The sequence below is a fragment of the Ursus maritimus genome, unplaced genomic scaffold (genome assembly GCF_017311325.1).
Source record: "Ursus maritimus isolate PB19 unplaced genomic scaffold, ASM1731132v1 scaffold_23, whole genome shotgun sequence".
Classification (NCBI taxonomy): domain Eukaryota; kingdom Metazoa; phylum Chordata; class Mammalia; order Carnivora; family Ursidae; genus Ursus; species Ursus maritimus.
The window spans coordinates 31,174,210-31,190,771 of record NW_024424786.1 but is presented as its reverse complement, the minus strand read 5'-3'; the positions used below and the strand labels follow the sequence as shown (position 1 = coordinate 31,190,771).

At 47.8% G+C, this 16,562-nt stretch overlaps 1 long non-coding RNA gene across 7 annotated transcripts in view; it reads right to left on the bottom strand.

Moving 5' to 3' along the window:
* Nucleotides 1-12,284: 12,284 nt before the first annotated feature.
* The window catches only part of LOC103672300, an 87,800-nt gene continuing 83,522 nt past the window's right edge, over nt 12,285-16,562 (bottom strand). For all 7 annotated transcript variants that reach the window (XR_005837107.1, XR_005837104.1, XR_005837106.1 and 4 more), the window contains one exon: nt 12,285-12,599. This is a non-coding gene — a long non-coding RNA (uncharacterized LOC103672300). The remainder of the gene's footprint in view (nt 12,600-16,562) is intronic.

Below are 16,562 nucleotides of genomic sequence, written 5' to 3'. Positions count from 1 at the left end.
CAGAAGACGGCCCTCCTACGTTTGAGAGGGGCCATCAAGTCTAGCTGTCGTTCAGGAGACTCAGACATGCCCTGGCCCATGCACACAATCCTGTCTGGCTTCTCTCTTCTGCCCCCAAAGAAGCCCACAACCAGATGATTGAGGTATGTGGCCACAGACCTGATCATAACTCTGGGCCTCAGTTTCCATCCCTGTACCTATATCATAGGATTGCACGAGTTAATACGTAAAAAGTGCTGATAATTCATAATCAATATTCAACCTGTGGTACGCGCTCTTGTTACTTCTATGATCTTGATTTATCTGAAGACAATCATCAGAGATGTGTTCAGAGATTAAATCACAGAGTCATCAGAATAGTGTTGATCACGGCAAAAAAATGTCAAAAACAAACCAGAAGATTAATCACAGGAGAAACGAGATAAGGGACCTCCATATAGCACAGTAGGATGCAACAGCTAAAAGTTACCCAAGAGGGGTGCCAGTGGCTTAGTTGTTAACAGTCTGCCTTCAGCTCAGGGCGTGATCCCAGCGTTCTGGGATCGAGCCCCCTATCAGGCTCCATGCTCCGCTGGGAGCCTGCTTCTTCCTCTCCCACTTCCCCTGCTTGTGTTCCCTCTCTCGCTGGCTGTCTCTCTCTCTCTCTCTCTCTCTCTCTCTGTCAAATAAATAAATAAAATATTTTTAAAAAATAAAAATAAAAGTTACCCAAGAGAAGAACATCTACTTGCAAGGGAAAATGTTTGCAACGTGTTGTCACTGCTTCACAAACTGCCACAAACTGCCCCCAAAAATAGACAGGAGAGTGCACTCACATCCCCAGAAATTGGAGATTTCTTTCTTTATGGTCTCCTGTATTTGCTGAAAACATTCTAGATGCTATTTGGTATCTAATCTATAATATGTCTGTTTGTTTCCAAAGAACATTTCAAAATACTTGCCATTAAGTAACAGTGACACTCCAGGAAAAAGCCTCACGTTTAATCTGTAGCTTTCTGGGGTACCCCTAGGGATGTGTTTGCCCCCCCCCATTGTAATACACACACAAAAATATAAGTTATAAAACATGTGTAGCAGATAATCTTATTTTAGGATAGATGGATGTATGGATGGATGGATGGGAAGGAAGGGAGGGAGGAAGAATATAAAAACAGGGGCGCTTGGGTGGCACAGTCGTTAAGCGTCTGCCTTTGGCTCAGGGAGTGATCCCAGGGTCATGGGGATCGAGCCCCATATTGGGCTCTCTGCTCAGCAGGGAACCTGCTTCTCCCTCTCCCTCTGCCCCCACCCCATTCGTGCTTTCTGTGTCAAATAAATAAATCTAAAAAATCTTTTTTTTAAGATTTTATTTATTTGTCAGAGAGAGAGTACAAGCAGGGGGAGCTGCAGGCAGAGGGAGAAGCAGGCTCCCCGCTGAGCAAGGAGCCTGATGTGGGACTTGATTACAGGACCTTGGGATCATGACCCAAGCCAAAGGCAGACTATAAAATCTTTATAAATCAATCAATCAATCAATCAATCATGGGAATGACAATGACAAACTCACAGGAATATTGTGAGCTCACAGATCCCAAAGGGCTTTATAACCTATAAGGTAAACATAATTTTTAAAATCTTTTCAAGTACTAATTTATGCCAGTACCCCAGCAAAATAAGATGATAAAAAAACAGCCAAAATCTTTTGAAGGTCTATTCCATGCTAAGAACTTGTTACGTGGATCCATTTAGTCCGTATTTTCGTTGCCCCCATTTTCCAGATGAGAACAAGCACAGCTCCAAGCCTCAGAACTGCTGGAGGTCTCAGGTCTGTCCGCCTCCCGAGCCAGTACGCTAAGCTCTGGGCAGCAAGCTCCCTCCATACCCACAGCCAGCTCCCTGCAGCTCCCTGCAGCTCTCTGTCTCCAGCCTCAGCAACAGGACCGCCAGCAAGGTCCACTCTCAGTGGGGAGGGAAGAAACCCCATGACACAAGGACGTGAAAAGAAGGCGACCCTTTGGCCAGGAGCAGGAACTGCAGGATCGCCTTGTTGCCATAGAAACCAGCAGTGCAGTCAGCACGGACTCCCCTGTCTCCCATCTCCTGCAATTAGAGCCAAGGATTATGTCTTTACTTTCCGTTGGTGGCATTAAATAACTCCTCTTGGCCCTACAAAAAACGGACCCGAGACAGGAGGCAGCCACCGTCAGAGCCGGCCAGGTCACAAAAGAAAGAGCAGTGCTCAAGTCGATGCAAAGAGGACTCTTTTTTTTTAAGGAACATGGTCAATATTCCTGTGCTCCTTTGGGGCTAGGACCACACTGGCCACTCTTCAGTCATAGCTCATGGTCATTTAACCTATATTAATTTAATTAAATTCGCTGTCAAACGAGAAATGTAATTTGGGGGGTTTTTTTACATTTATTTATTTATTTGAGAGAGAAAGAGCAGGGAAGGGGCAGAGGGAAAGGGAGAGAGAATCTCAGACTCCCGCTGACTGTAGAGCCTGACGCAGGGCTCGAACTCACAACCCTGAGATCATGACCTGAGCTGAAACCAAGAATCAGACACCTAACCAACTGAGCCAGCCAGGCACCCCGAGATATGTCATTTAAATTATGCTGTCAGGGAAGCATACACTGCTCTACCTTATATATTTGAATACATAAATATATGCATATGTGTGTATGTATACACTCCACTGTGGACTGAATCTCTTAAATCCAATTTAAAAGATTCTGTAGCACAATTTTGACAAGTCATGATTATGGCCTTGTGCCCTATCTTTAAAATCTAACTCTTGAGTAAATGGAATATTCTGTTAAATATTGTTCTTGTATTTTTGTATCCATTTACAAGGACCTTTAACATAACGCGATCTCAATTTATCCAACTACCCTGTGTGACTAGTACTACTATAATTATTAGCATTTTAGAAATGTGAACACCAAGGAACAGAAAGTTTGGGCACCTGCCCAAGATCACAGCTGGTTAGACGGCAGAGCCAGGGTTCCAACCAAGCTGTCTGGTTCCAAGCTCTATACTCTCCTCACCATCCGGGGATCTTATTTATCTCTGAGCGCCTGAAGAACAAGGGCCACATCTAAAATAGTTGGAAAATACACATATTTCCAACACAAATGAGAGCCAAAGGACTAACTTCTTTAATTTCCAAAGAGCTTGTACAAATCAATAACATAATGGCAATCTTTTTTTTTTTAACGAACAGAGAATTAACAAAAAAGTAAAGAAAGGAAGGAATGCAGATGGTCCAAAACATAGGAAAAAATATTCAACTAATTCAAAGGTATAAATAAAAGTAACAGGATACAACTTTTCACCTCTCAGACTGGTACACATTTAAAAATTTAACAATCCTAGGGGCACCTGGCTGGCTCAGTCAGTAGAGCATGCAACTCTTGATCTCGGGGTTGTGAGTTCGAGCCCCCCATTGGGTGTAGAGATTACTTAAAAAAAAAAAAAACTTTAAAAATTTTTAAAAATAACAATTTAACAATCCTCAGTTCTCAAACTTATGGGTGGGTGCAGGCACAAACTGGGACAATGTTTCTGGAGGACAACTTAACAATAGCTATCAAATTTTAAATGCATGTACCCTCTAATGCAGCAATCCTAAAATTAGAAATTTATCCTACGGATATCCTTGTGAAAGTGACAAGAAATATGCACCAAAGACATTCTCTGAAGCATGATTTGTAAAAGGCTGGGGGGTGGGCACTAAAAGCAATTAAAGTGTCCACTGATAGGGACATGGTCAAATAAATCATGGTAAATTCACACATGAGAATCCCAGGCATAATTTAAAAGAATGCATTAAAGCTGTAAGTAGGGGTATTAAATAATGCCTAAAATAATAAAGTAAATTAAACGGCTAAGTAGACTATAATGTATAAAGTTTTCGTCAATGTAACTTTTTTTAGAAGATGAATACAAATACTTGTATGCATTACAAAGAAACATTTTTCCTCCTGGAAGGAAACCAAGGATACCCACAGTGATTACCTTTGAAGAACACTGATATTTTTCTAACATTATACAGTTTTAGATTGGAGGGTTTTTAACCTGAGAATCACAGGCTGTTTTAAAAAGTCTGTGAAACCCTTGAAATTGGATACAAAGTTGTAAATATGTGCATTCCTTTTGGGGAGAGGATGCTTCCCTTTTACATACTCTGTAAGGGTCTTATACCCCCCCCCCCAAGAAAGATTACCACCACATTGGTGCTAAGTTTTAATATTCACTCACTTATTTACCCAGAAGCCATGAAATAACACTGGGCTGGGGCCCAGCACAGGCACCCAGAAAACCACCACCCATTCCTGCCCTGGAGAAGGAGATAGTTTGGAGCATAATGACAACATTGTCTGCTCGAGACTCAGAAATGGCAACAGGGTACAGCTTTCCTCTAACAGGAAGAAGGAAAAGTGGAACTGAAAATTATTTGCATGGTTAAAATTAGAACTTCTGTGGGAGCTGACACTACTTTGCTTTCAAAATGCCCCCTAATCCACCGTCCCAGTCCCACCAGCCCTCCACCCGGGCATTTACATGCCATGAAAATTCTGAAACAATGGGATGACCACAGCTATCACTAATAAGGAAGTAATAACAAATTTCCTACAGCTCCCGTCCTCTGAGGGGTCACCAGAAAAGCCACTGGAAAGCCATACGAGGTGGTGACAAAACTACTAGGGACTTCACTAGCCTGAGACAGCTGCCGCTTCCAAGGGATCTCGACTTAGAGATCTCACCCCGAAGGCCTGTAAGTCACAAAGGCAGGCTGCCTGCTGTGTGCCCAGTATTTCCCACACTGAAGCCATTTTTCACCTTTACAGGTCTGCCATACCATATCATCCTTTCATAACTATTTACCCAATATTTTTCTTTGATCAGCTTTTTATTAGACATAAACAAATTTATATACCACGATACTATATTTAGCGTCACTCTATAAAATCACGGACATGATATACAACTATTTTTATTTACTAATACCCCCAAAAATAAATAATTCTTAACATTAAAAAAAAATGTTTTGTGACGGAGCTAAGTTCATCTTGCACGTCCACAGGTGTCGCTCAGTGAGAAATGCTTGATAAGTATTTGCGATACAAACTAATGATGTGAAGCCCCACTTCTCCCCAAATAACAGCCGCGGCCACAACCTTAGAATCGTGCCTTGGATTTTATATGGCCGTTCCTCGTCTATCGTATTTGATCCTCTTCAACCACCCAGGGAAGCAGGAAGCATCAGTCCCATTTTCCAGATAAGGAAATGAGGAGTCACAGAGGTTAAAGGACTTGCCCAAGTTTACGCAGCTACTAAGTGGCAGGGCGAGGACCCGAACCCAGGCCTTTCCACTCCAGACCCTGTTTCCACCGAGACTCAGGCTCCCAAAGCAACACGAGCAGGAAAGAGCTACCTGAGTTGTCCATGTCACAAATGGAGCAGATCCTTTCGAGGACAGGATGCAGAGAAGCCAAAACGACTCCCTGCCCCATCGGGGTTCAGAACCCACAAGCCTGTTCTTCACCACAAGTCTGTCACCTCACCTCTTACTTGCACACTGAAGACCTTCTCTAAAATACATGACTTTGTACAGCACAGGACAGTAAATGGGGGCGGTGAAAGCATCAGACCTGGCTCTACCACATCCGAGTTACGAGCCGTTGGGGAGTTCGGCACCTCAGTTTTCTCTCAGATAAAATGGGAACATGAACAGCACCTACCTTTTCGTATTTCTGGAATGGTCAAATGAGATAATGCATTCCAACCCTGAGCCCAGTACCTGCCATGTATTATGTTACCTATTAATTATAATATTACCAGCAGTGTTAGGTTAAAAGGAAATACACAGAAAATTGCCTCTTAGCCCGCACTCAAAATAATCCCCTTGGCCAAGCAGCGAATGGACTAAGAAGTAATTGCAGACGATGTGCTGGCTAAACCCAGGCCTGCAGTCATTCAGCAACTCTACCTCGGCCTCAACCCCAAGCAAAAATTACTTTTAGGAGCTAAATAACCTCTTTGCTGACCGAAATTGCTCAGTCAGGAGCCAGGGCTCTCCCCACTCAGGAAAGCTTGGGGATCCACGGTTGTCTTCATCGTGGGCTCAACTTGAAATCAACTCAAAGTCACCGTCTAACCATAACCCGGTCTGCTCTGTTTTCTTAAACTGTCTGCAAACAAAACATAATCGTTTGGTTTTTCCGTTGTTGTTCTGAAGCAAAACAAAAATATTTAAAGTCGCCCATACGAGATTTTAACAAGCAACTGAAAGAGGAGTCAAAATATTTTTTGTAGTCTGGATGAAGCAGGTAGGTAAGCAGGCTTAAGGATTAGCTATTATAGATCACAGACGCAAACAGTTATTATTCACCAGGAAACAAGAAAGCAGAGAAAAAGCAAATCCAAAACACTGTAAGACCAACAAAACAGCTACCAGTCACCAGCTTTTTTTTTTTTTTTTTCTTTTCCCCCATTTTAAAGCAGCCCACTATCAAGCTGTTTCTCAAAGAATCTGTCAGGACTATATTTCCCAAGAAAAGGAGGCAAGGGGGGCGGAGGGACAGGATTGCTTGGTCACATTGCCTTAAACATACACATAAACCAAAATTAGTGTACAAAAATGCTACGAGAATGGGTGGAGTCAGACATTGCAACTAGCACAGTCCTCATGCTGGAATCATCTCTGACCGTCCTTCCTGTCTTGAAGAAGGGGAATGAGATGCCAGGGTCAAAAATGGATCTTCCGGCCCTACTAAGCACTGAATCTTCCAGCCATCTCCGCTCTTCAGCTTCCACACCCATCCTCATTAATTCCCTCGCAGAGCTGTGTCTTTACCATGACTTGTCCATTATTTAAACCTGCTACAGTTGATTCCATTTAAAACACACACACACACACACACACACACACACACACACACTATCCAAGCTTCAGAAAACCAGTCAAATGTTAGGGAGGTAGCCTGATACCTTCACCCACATTTCCTAAATGCACAAACTTCAGAAATCTCAAATACAACTTCCAATCTCAAATATGTGTCCTTTTGAAAAATTCAATTTATACCCACAGTATTGGGAGGACACAGTGAGGTAGGGCTGTGCCTACAGTTAAAAGTAACAGCAAAGTGAAACCATAGCGAGAAAGAAAGAAAGAAAGAAAGAAAGAAAGAAAGAAAGAAAGGGCATCATGAAAATACTAGGCAGAGGCAGGCAACACAGGTTCCAGTCCCAACTCCTCTACTGTCTTACCAGGTGACCTCAGCCTGGTCACCATCTTCTCTAGGCCTCAATATTCTCACCTAAAAAATGAACGGTTTGGGCTCTCTCTGGTCTGGCTCGAAAATTCCCTGAAACTTCCACTCTCAAAATGAACTGTCAACTGCGGATTTTGAAAATGCTGTTTCAGAGAGCCTTTTAGATTTCCTATTTTATAATGTATCCCAAAACGAGACATAAGAAGAGTCCCCTTGAGTTTCCACAGAACGCATTAGAGAGGAAGGAAATATCTAAATAGGGGACAAGCAGAGAGCAGCAATTTGCTACTGAAATACAAGGAAGGATTGGGCAAGCAATCAATTTACCCCAGACATTTTTTCACTGATTCAAAGCATAGCTAGCAACCACCATGGACAAAGTAAAAACATAATATAATAAAAAAAATATATATGTGTGTCAAATTAAACTAAAAATAAATGAAGAGCAAGTATTTTAGTATAAACTTTGGTCCAAGAGATCTTCCATTATGAGGCGATTTTAGTTTTAATTTCAGAGACTGTTCTCCACGAGTTTCCTTACAGGGACAGGCAGAAGGCAGTCCATACACACTGTGCCTTAATGTAACCCCATCTGGACACCTTTTAATGTTTACGAAGTTCTTTCGGACACTGGCCAGTGGAAGGTCCTCAAACAATTCTTGGGGGCAGGTACTGTTAGCCCACGCTACAACTGCTGTTAAAGAAGGTGTGGGGAACTGAAGAGCAGTCCAGCCCTGAAGACTGGCCCTAGAGCTAGTCCAGGATTCTCTGCAGGAGAAGGTCACACTGCCTTCCCAAGTCTACTGAAGAAACCTGGGAGGGGACGCCTGCACCCAGAGCAACTCTCTGGGTGCTGAGAGTTACCATGGGTCCCAGCTCCCTTATCCTGACTGCTAGGCTTCTTGGCGGCCCCAAGGCTGATGTTTCTGCTCTCAGACAATCCTGTATCTGTGCTTGAAAAGTTTTCCCTGAAACCAGGTTCCATCCTCAGCCAATAAGTCATTTCCCAGGCTCCCGACATCATCAGCTCCTTAGAGGTGTTGTTTGTATAAAACAAGCATGATTTTCATTAACAAAACGCACAACAGGGGTATCACCAGGCCACACTGGACCGTGGGTGCAGGACCCTAGCAGGCTCCTAGAAGGCTGGGAGGACGAACCCGCTTGCTCAGCTCCCGAGACCAGGGCTGGGTGATTCTGCTCTTTCACTTCTCCCTCTCAAGTTCCCTATCTGTGACATGGGAACGTCTCCCAGCTGCCCTGCCTCAGCCCCAGTGGGAATACTATGAAGGGGAAACGGCGCTTTCAGAAAGGTCGGTAGCCAAAATGCCAGGCACAGCAGTATCTGAAAAGCGAAGCTAGAAAACAGGGCGGTGGGGGAAGAGCCTGCGCCCACAAAGCACGAAATAAACGCCCAGGGAAGCAAGCAGTTTCTCCGGGAAGGGGACCGTCGCCTTGACGAACGCCTTGCGAGTGGCCACCTTTGCCGGGGCTGGGGACTTCCCCCAGAAGCGGTGCCCTCGGCCCGGAGGCCCCGCTCCCGCCCCTGCGCCGGCTGCCCCCCCGCCTCGGCCGCCGCCGCTGCCCTTCGGCCCGGCCCCCTGGGCCCCTGCAGGCCGGGTCGGAGGTCGGCCGCGCTCGGCCAGGCCGGCCCCGCTCCGCGACGCGAGCCCTTCGCAAACACGCCCCCTCCGGCCGCCGCGGGCGGGCTAGCCGGGCCCGCGCCGGCCAGATGTGACCAGCTCGGGGAAGGGCCGGGCCAGAGATGGCCTGGAGCCCGCGCGGAGGCTTCCACCAGGAGGCCACGGGCACCCCGGGACCCCGGACCCCGCCGCGCTTCCTCCGGAACTGGGCAGCCGGGGCAGGGGCTCGGTCGCCGGCGCCCGAGGCCGGCTGGGTTCCGGCGAGCCCCCTCCAAGAGGGGGGCTCGGAGCACTCGGGCCCCTCGCCACCACCCACGGACCCCGCAGGCAGGGCACACCCGGGCAGGTGCAGGGGATGCCAGGCCCGCCCCCACCCTCCGCGCCCGCCCCCCCCGCCCCCGCGCCCGGGCCCACCCGGCCGCTCACCTGGCCCAGGCGCAACAGCAGCAGCAGCGGCAGCAGCGCCCAGCGCAGCCCCGGCGAGCGCGGAGGCGGCCGCGCCTCCCGCGCCGCCCGCTTCATGCCCCGCGCGCCCTGGAACGTGCCCGGGACGCGCGAGTCGGGTCCCGCCGTGCGCCCGAGTGCGGGCGCCCTCGTCGCCGCCTCCAGCCGCCGCCTCCTCCTCCTCCTCCTCCAGCCCGTCCGCCTAGTCCCCGCTCCGCCCGCCCCGGGCTTCCCCGGGGACATGGCAGCGGCGGCGGCGGCGGCGGCCACACGGCGGAGCCTGGCGCGGCTGCCGCGGGAGGGACGCGTCCCTGGGCGCGCAGGGGCTTCGTGGGGCGGAGCAAGCGGCGCCCACCCCCCGCGTGCGGCGTTCTGATCCCGGCTTCTGCGGCTCCCGCTGCCTCCTCCGCGCGTCATGCGGCTCGGGCTGCAGGGAGCCGCGGCGAGCGCTCAGCCCCCTCCCTTCCCCCTCCCCCTCTGAATATTCATCGCTTCCTCCCGCCTGGCCGGCCAGGCGGCTGCAGAGCACCGCGGCCCCTCGCCGCCCTCCCGCTGCAGCCCACGCCCCCGCCCAGCCGGCCCGGCGGCGGGGAGGGGGCGGTGGCGCGCCCCGCGCGCGCCCTGGCGTCTCCCCTCCCGCGGGCAGAGGAAGCGCCCCTGCCGTGCCCGCCCTCTCCGCCCAGCCCTCCCACATTCCTGGGACCCGGGACTCGGGACCCAGGACCGGCTCCGCGGCTGTCGCGCCGCTCGAGCCGGTACCCCTCGGTACAGGCGTCCCAGCCTCGGCTCCGCTGCATGGCCCAGATGATGACCGAGATCCCTACCGAGGGCACAGCCAGGCCTGCGTTTAGACAACGACCCCGCGAAGGCCTGCTTGACCCGGCCGGTGGGTAGGCTTGGGGGTGAATGAACCCCTAAATTGTAGGAGGCGCGCTGTGTGCTGTGTTCTCCCCGCCCCATCCTCCCTGGCGGGGAGGCGGAGAGCCGGCATCGGAGGGGGTCCGGTGATTAGGACCCTAGCTCTGGCGTATGGTAAACTTGGCTCTGCTCGAAGTACTAGCTGTGTGACCTCGGAAGAGGCATTTCACCTCTCTGGGCCTCCCCACTCATCTGTGGAGTGAAGATAATACTAGTACCCGTCTAGGAGTCTTGACTGACAATTACATGAGATAATGGGCAGTAAAGTCCTAAACACTGGGCATGACACATAATGGGCCTCAGGAAGCATTCGCTCTTCTGGCAGCTTTCGTAACATCATGGAAGAAGACCAGGAGCTACAGGGGGTTCAAGATAACTGTAGATGTTACTACTATGCCTGTGCACAAAGGAGAACACTGAGGATCTGGGAGGCTAAGCCAGGTTCCCTAGGAGAAGTAATGAGAGAAAGGGCCAAGCCAAGGAGTGCCCGGGAGGGAGAGATGAATTCCAACCAGGAGGAGAAGTGACACCTGAGCTGGGCTTTGAAGGATGGGTTGAATTTCACCAGGCAGATAGAGGGGGGCAGGGTCTCAGGAAGTGGGAGCAACTTGGCAAAAAACAGGAGGCAGATGCTTTAGGCTTGTTCTTTTGAGAGGCAGGGAATGGGGAGGTTGGAGGGCAGGGAGAGGGTGGTATTCAGGGGAGATTTTGAAAAATGAGCTTAGCAGGGCTCAAACCGCCAGGTGTCCAACACTGCCTCCGGTTCCCCGTCTTGTACCTCTTGTACCTCAGGTTCCCCCTCTGCAAGATGGGAACACACCTTCACTCAAAATGTCTAAGCAGCTCCTACCAGACCATACCCACAGACAAGCACGGACGGTGTGGGGACTTCACCTGCTGGCTTAAACACCTTGCCATCTTTTTTTAGACATGATGTAATTATCATAATTCACAAGGAATTCCATTCCTCCTTGCCTCTTTCCCTTCTTGGGGCAGAGACAGGTGATTTGAAAGGCATCAGGGTCCGTGAGGCCCAGAGGGAAAGAAAGCCTGACTTAGCACAGGAGCTGCCAGGTCTGCGGGCTGCCAGAGATGCAGACCCAACAGACCACAAAGACCCATCCAGGCCTCCCCAGCATCATGGCTTGGATCTGCAAACCGCGCCATGAACTCCAGCGTGCACTTTGATTTTTCTCTTGGGTAAAATGTATGCCTGAGTTTAAGTGTTGGTGGGGACTGGATTTCCCTACTACATGGTGATGAAAGGGAATAAACAGTCTTTTCAGCAAAGGGAGTTAGAAGCTGGGTAATAAACTACCTGTTCAGTCATAAACAGATCACACGGGATGAATGACCTAGATGAGAAATGAAATCAATCCTGCGGAGGTGTGGTGTGAACTCCCTGAGCCCAGGGATTGGGCCTTTGTCACCCTAGTTGCCCTACGACACTTCACTCTGTGCCTTGCCCATAGCAGGAACTCAGTATTTGTGCAGCTGCGTGGTTGTATAAATGTATCCAGGGTTACCAATGATGTGAAAGCTCATTTTTCCACATGGATAAATTAAGGAAGGATCATTCACTTTGCAAAAGGATTTGAGACTAAATTCCAGTGTATCGGTCTCACCTTCAGATGTCACTTCCCCTAGAACTTCCCAGAGGCCCCAACCCTGACTTGGGCGCACTTCCCCTTCCGTGCCCTCCCAGCTCCCTGTGCTAACCTTATGTAACTACAGTGTTGTAAGTGCCTGTTTACATGACCATCTTCCTCAGTGGGCTCTACGTAAGCCCCTTGAAGACGGGGCCTGCATCTTGTTTATCTTTGTCTCCCCAGCATATAACAGTCACTCAAATAACACTCATTAGTTGAACTGAATGCATTCCTTTGAACAGCAAACTAAGGTATTAGATATATGCCTGTTCTCTCCCTCCCTCCCTCACACACACACCCCAAATTACGTTGGCAAACAGCTTTTCAGGCATAAATCTGTGCAAAGTTCAAGGCACGTTCTCTTTGAGAATTTATAATGAGAGATGACCTTTTAATCATGTCCACCTTCAAGCAAAAGCTAAAGCTTTACAGAATATGGGGCCAGGTGCATCGAGGACAAAAGAGCCAAACCAAGAGACTGGAGTAGAGGGTTCCGGGATGTGTTCCAAAAACGGCCTGATAGGAATCACCTGGTGACTTGTTACACTCTAGATTCGCGCGCCTCTCCAGAGACGGCAGGGGATGAGGCCTGGGAATCTGTTTTCCACCAGGTCCTTGGGCAATTCTTGCTGTCAAGCAGGGTTGGAAAACACTATTTATCCTATGGCCGGCCTGCATCGTGTCCCTAATAAAAAAAAAGACCACTGATCAGGTACCGCCTAGGTTCCAGGCACTACTCTATGTACTTTACATCCATTATTTCTGCTCCTTACAACAACCCTGAAGAACAGGTATCATTATCAATGTTTTACAAACCAGGAAATGGAGTCTCAGAGAGGGTTAGTTACTTACACAAGGTCATACAGCTTCAAAGCGGCAAAACCAGGATCTGAAACCAAATCTTTCTTGCCACTATGCCACAACGCCCCTCCCCTTGGCACTTACAGATAAGCTAATATAAAGTGCTCTGTGTGTGTTGGTTGTTACTATTAACTTTTGTTATTACTCTCCTGGGCCTCGGTTTCCCCAATTTTAAATGGGAAGGGACAGAGGCTACGAGACTTCCTTTTTCATCCACAAAGAATGGGGAAGAGGCAGAGCAACGATGTTTAATGATACATCCACCATCCCACCGGGAAGCAAGCCTGCTGGGCACCAGCCTGGAACCAGGTCACTGGCCCCTCAGGGAGTCCATTCAGCCTGGCAACCCTCAGTTTATTTTAAAAGCCACCAGGAGCAAACCATTCTCCAAAGCCCTCCTAAGCAGAATGGAATGTTTCTTGGGAGTCTGATTAGCTAATGTTGCAGGCATGGCTGCCCTGAGACCTTCCTGTCTCACAGACTTGAGCTGAATCAGAATGGAAAGGAAGACTTTTAGAAAGTTCTTCAAAAAAAAAAAAAAAGTAGCACTTCATCTTTATAATAGTAACAGGATGTTTCCTGTGGACTAATAACTGGGCTGTGGTTAGAACTCCATGTTTGTCCACCAGACCTCAGTTCCTCCCTAAACAGTGCGTTAATCACCTGCGCATGCACCAAGCCAGGAAGTGCCTTGGCAATGCCTTTCTTGTTTCTGACTTCAAGCACTTACAACATTAAGCATTTTCCTAATTCTTTTCTCGTGTGTGTGTGTGTGTGTGTGTGTGTGTGTGTGTGTGTGTGTGTTGAGATAGGAAACAAAGTTTGACTTACAAAGAAACAGTTGCCTGTGACAGATTCTCAGGGCCGGAAAGAAAGCCTATTGCAGCACCTCAGGGTCTGGGAGCACAGAAACAGAGCCATTTCTCTAAAGTCCCCCATCCTTACTCCAAATTTAGGTACCCCTAGGGATCAGCCCACTGGCTTTTGCTCTCCTGTCTTGTTAGGTCCTGAGTCAAGGTCCCACTGAGCCCAGCACCTTTATGTTCTGACAGGACAGACCCAGGATCCAGAGTCTTAGGTACCTGGAAACACAGGGAGTGTGTGTGCCAAGGAGACCTGGAGCCTAGAGGACAAGGAGCTTTTGTCCAGGACTTGAGAATGACTTCTGCATGAATACCAGAAGTGGCAGGCAGGGGGCAGGAGGCAGTCAAGCCTGAAGCAGAAACATCTCCTCAAACAAAGAAAGGGTTGAGAGGTGTAAAGGCAAGAAGAGAAGAGTGAGCTGGAGGCCCAGAGTCCCGGGGCTTCTTGGCAGCTGGGTCCTTCCAAGCTTGTTAAAAATAAATTTTTTTTCAGGATTGAAAAGAATGTCCTTTTTTTCCCCCCAGGTTGAAAAAAATTATTAATCACATCGTGCTGGATGTGCAGAATACCCGGGTCCCTGCAGTTAGGATAAGAAATCAACATGGGGGGGGGTGCCTGGGTGGCTCAGTCAGATAAACAGCTGGCCCTTGATTTCAGCTCAGGTCATCTCAGGGTCCTGGGATCAAGCTCCGCACTGGGCTCCACGCTTAGCACGGAGGCTGCTTGAGGATTCTCTCTCTCTCCCTCTGCCTCTCCCCCGACTTGCGCACTCTCTCTCTCTCATATAAATAAATAAATCTTGTTTTAAAAAAAGAACTCAACTTGGAACAGTTGTGCAGCAGAATCTTGCTAGTAGGGAAGAAAATACTCTGCAATCTAAGCAAATAAAAATCATGTATGACAATATAGGTATATTATGTATATAAATGATAAATACATGTGTACATATATATCATATGAGAGAAATATATGCGTGAGCTTTGTTCACAGGAATAAAGTGTAGTGGGTGTGAGTGTGGAATCTGGAGTCAGCTGCCTGGATTCAAATCCCGATCCCGCCATTTACTAGCTGTGTGACTGTGGACAAATTAAGTTCTCTGTGCCTCAGTGTCCTTATCTATAAACGAGGATGTTCTTGAAGATAATATCTACCTCACAGGACTGCTGTAAATAGGGACATAGTTAAAGCATTGATAACACTGCCTGGAATCAAGTGTTTACCATTATTAAAATACCTTTTTGGCAGATCTGAGGCAGGGTGGTATAATGGGAAAAATCTGTGCTTTGGCTCAGATGGTCGTAGGTTCAAATCCTATCTACTTGCTATGCCTCTGGCCTCCGTTTCCTCACACAAAGAATGGGATGATAATTCACTGACCTTAAATCGTTGCTGTGAAGATGAAAGGAAATGACATGTGACGAGCGTCGGGCACATAGTCTGGGAGACCCAAGTGGGAGAGGCATTAGCAGTTGATGGAAAGAGAGGGAGAGTGGGAGTCAGGTCAGAGACTAAGACTTCATTAGCCAGGTGTCAGAGCACAGACAAGTCATTCCTCTTGGACTTAGTTCCTTCTTTTGTAAAATGGGAATGAGATTAGTGTTATCAGTCAGGATAGGCGAGGTTATGCTGCAGTAACAAACACCCCCCTAAATGTCAATGACTGAAAACAACAAGCACGTAGGTCTTGTTCTCACTACATGTCCTCACAGGTCGGCTGAGGGCTCGGCTCCATGCCATCCTCACCCAAGGGGTCCTCTGCTGGAGCAGACACCATTCTAAAACATTGCCCATTGCTGTGGCAAAGGGAAAAAGAGCTTTGGAGAGTCTTGAAGGGGCAACTAAATACTCTGTCCTAGAAGTGACTCTCATCTTTCACTCTCATTAGCCAGAACTAGTCATCTGGCCCCACCCAACCACAGTGGGGGCCAAGAAGTAGAAGCCTACCACGTGCCCAGAAAGCACAGTGAGAAATGTCTGATGAAGAGCACTCATGACCAGCACCATTACAGAGCCTCTGAAATCTTGCTATTAAAACTGTGGTCTACTGACCTGCAGAACAGATGTCCCCTGGGAGCTTGTTAGAAATGCAAAATTTCTGGCCCCACCCCAGGAATTTTCTGTTAATGGTTAATTTTATGTGTCAACTTGAATGGGCCACAGGATGCCCAGATATCTGGTTAAACATTATTTCCAGGTATGTCTGTGAGGATGTTTCCAGAAAAGTTTCACATTCACATTTGAATGGGGGGCTTAGTAAAGGTGATTGCCCTCCCCAATGTGAGCGGACCTCATGCAATCTGTTAAGGGCCTGAATAGAACAAAAAGGCGGAGGATGGTTGAATTCTCTCTCTACCTGACTGTTAGAACTGGAACATCAGTCTTCTCCTGACTTCGGAGCTCCTGGCTCTCCGGCCTTCAGACTCAAACTGAAATCTATACCATCAGCTCTCTGGCTCTCTGGCTCTCAGGCCTTTGAACTACACTACCAGCTTTCCTGGGTTTCCAGCTGGCAGGTGGCAGATCGTGGGGCCTCTCAGCCTCCATAATTGCATGAGCCAAAACTTTATCTTTATTCGATATATGTGTGTATATATTGTATATTGTACATATTGTATATATTATATTGTATATTGTATATATTATATTGTATATTGTATATATTATTGTATTGTATGTGTTATATATTGTATATAATATTGTATATATTGTATATCACTAATATATATACTATATATTACTTGTATATTGTATGTATACAATTGTATATATTTGACATTTGCTGCAACATGGACGGCACTGGAGGAGATAATGCTAAGTGAAATAAGTCAAGCAGAGAAAGACAACTATCATATGATTTCTCTCATCTATGGAACATAAGAACTAGGAAGATCAGAAGGAGAAGAAAGGGATAAAGAAAGGGGGG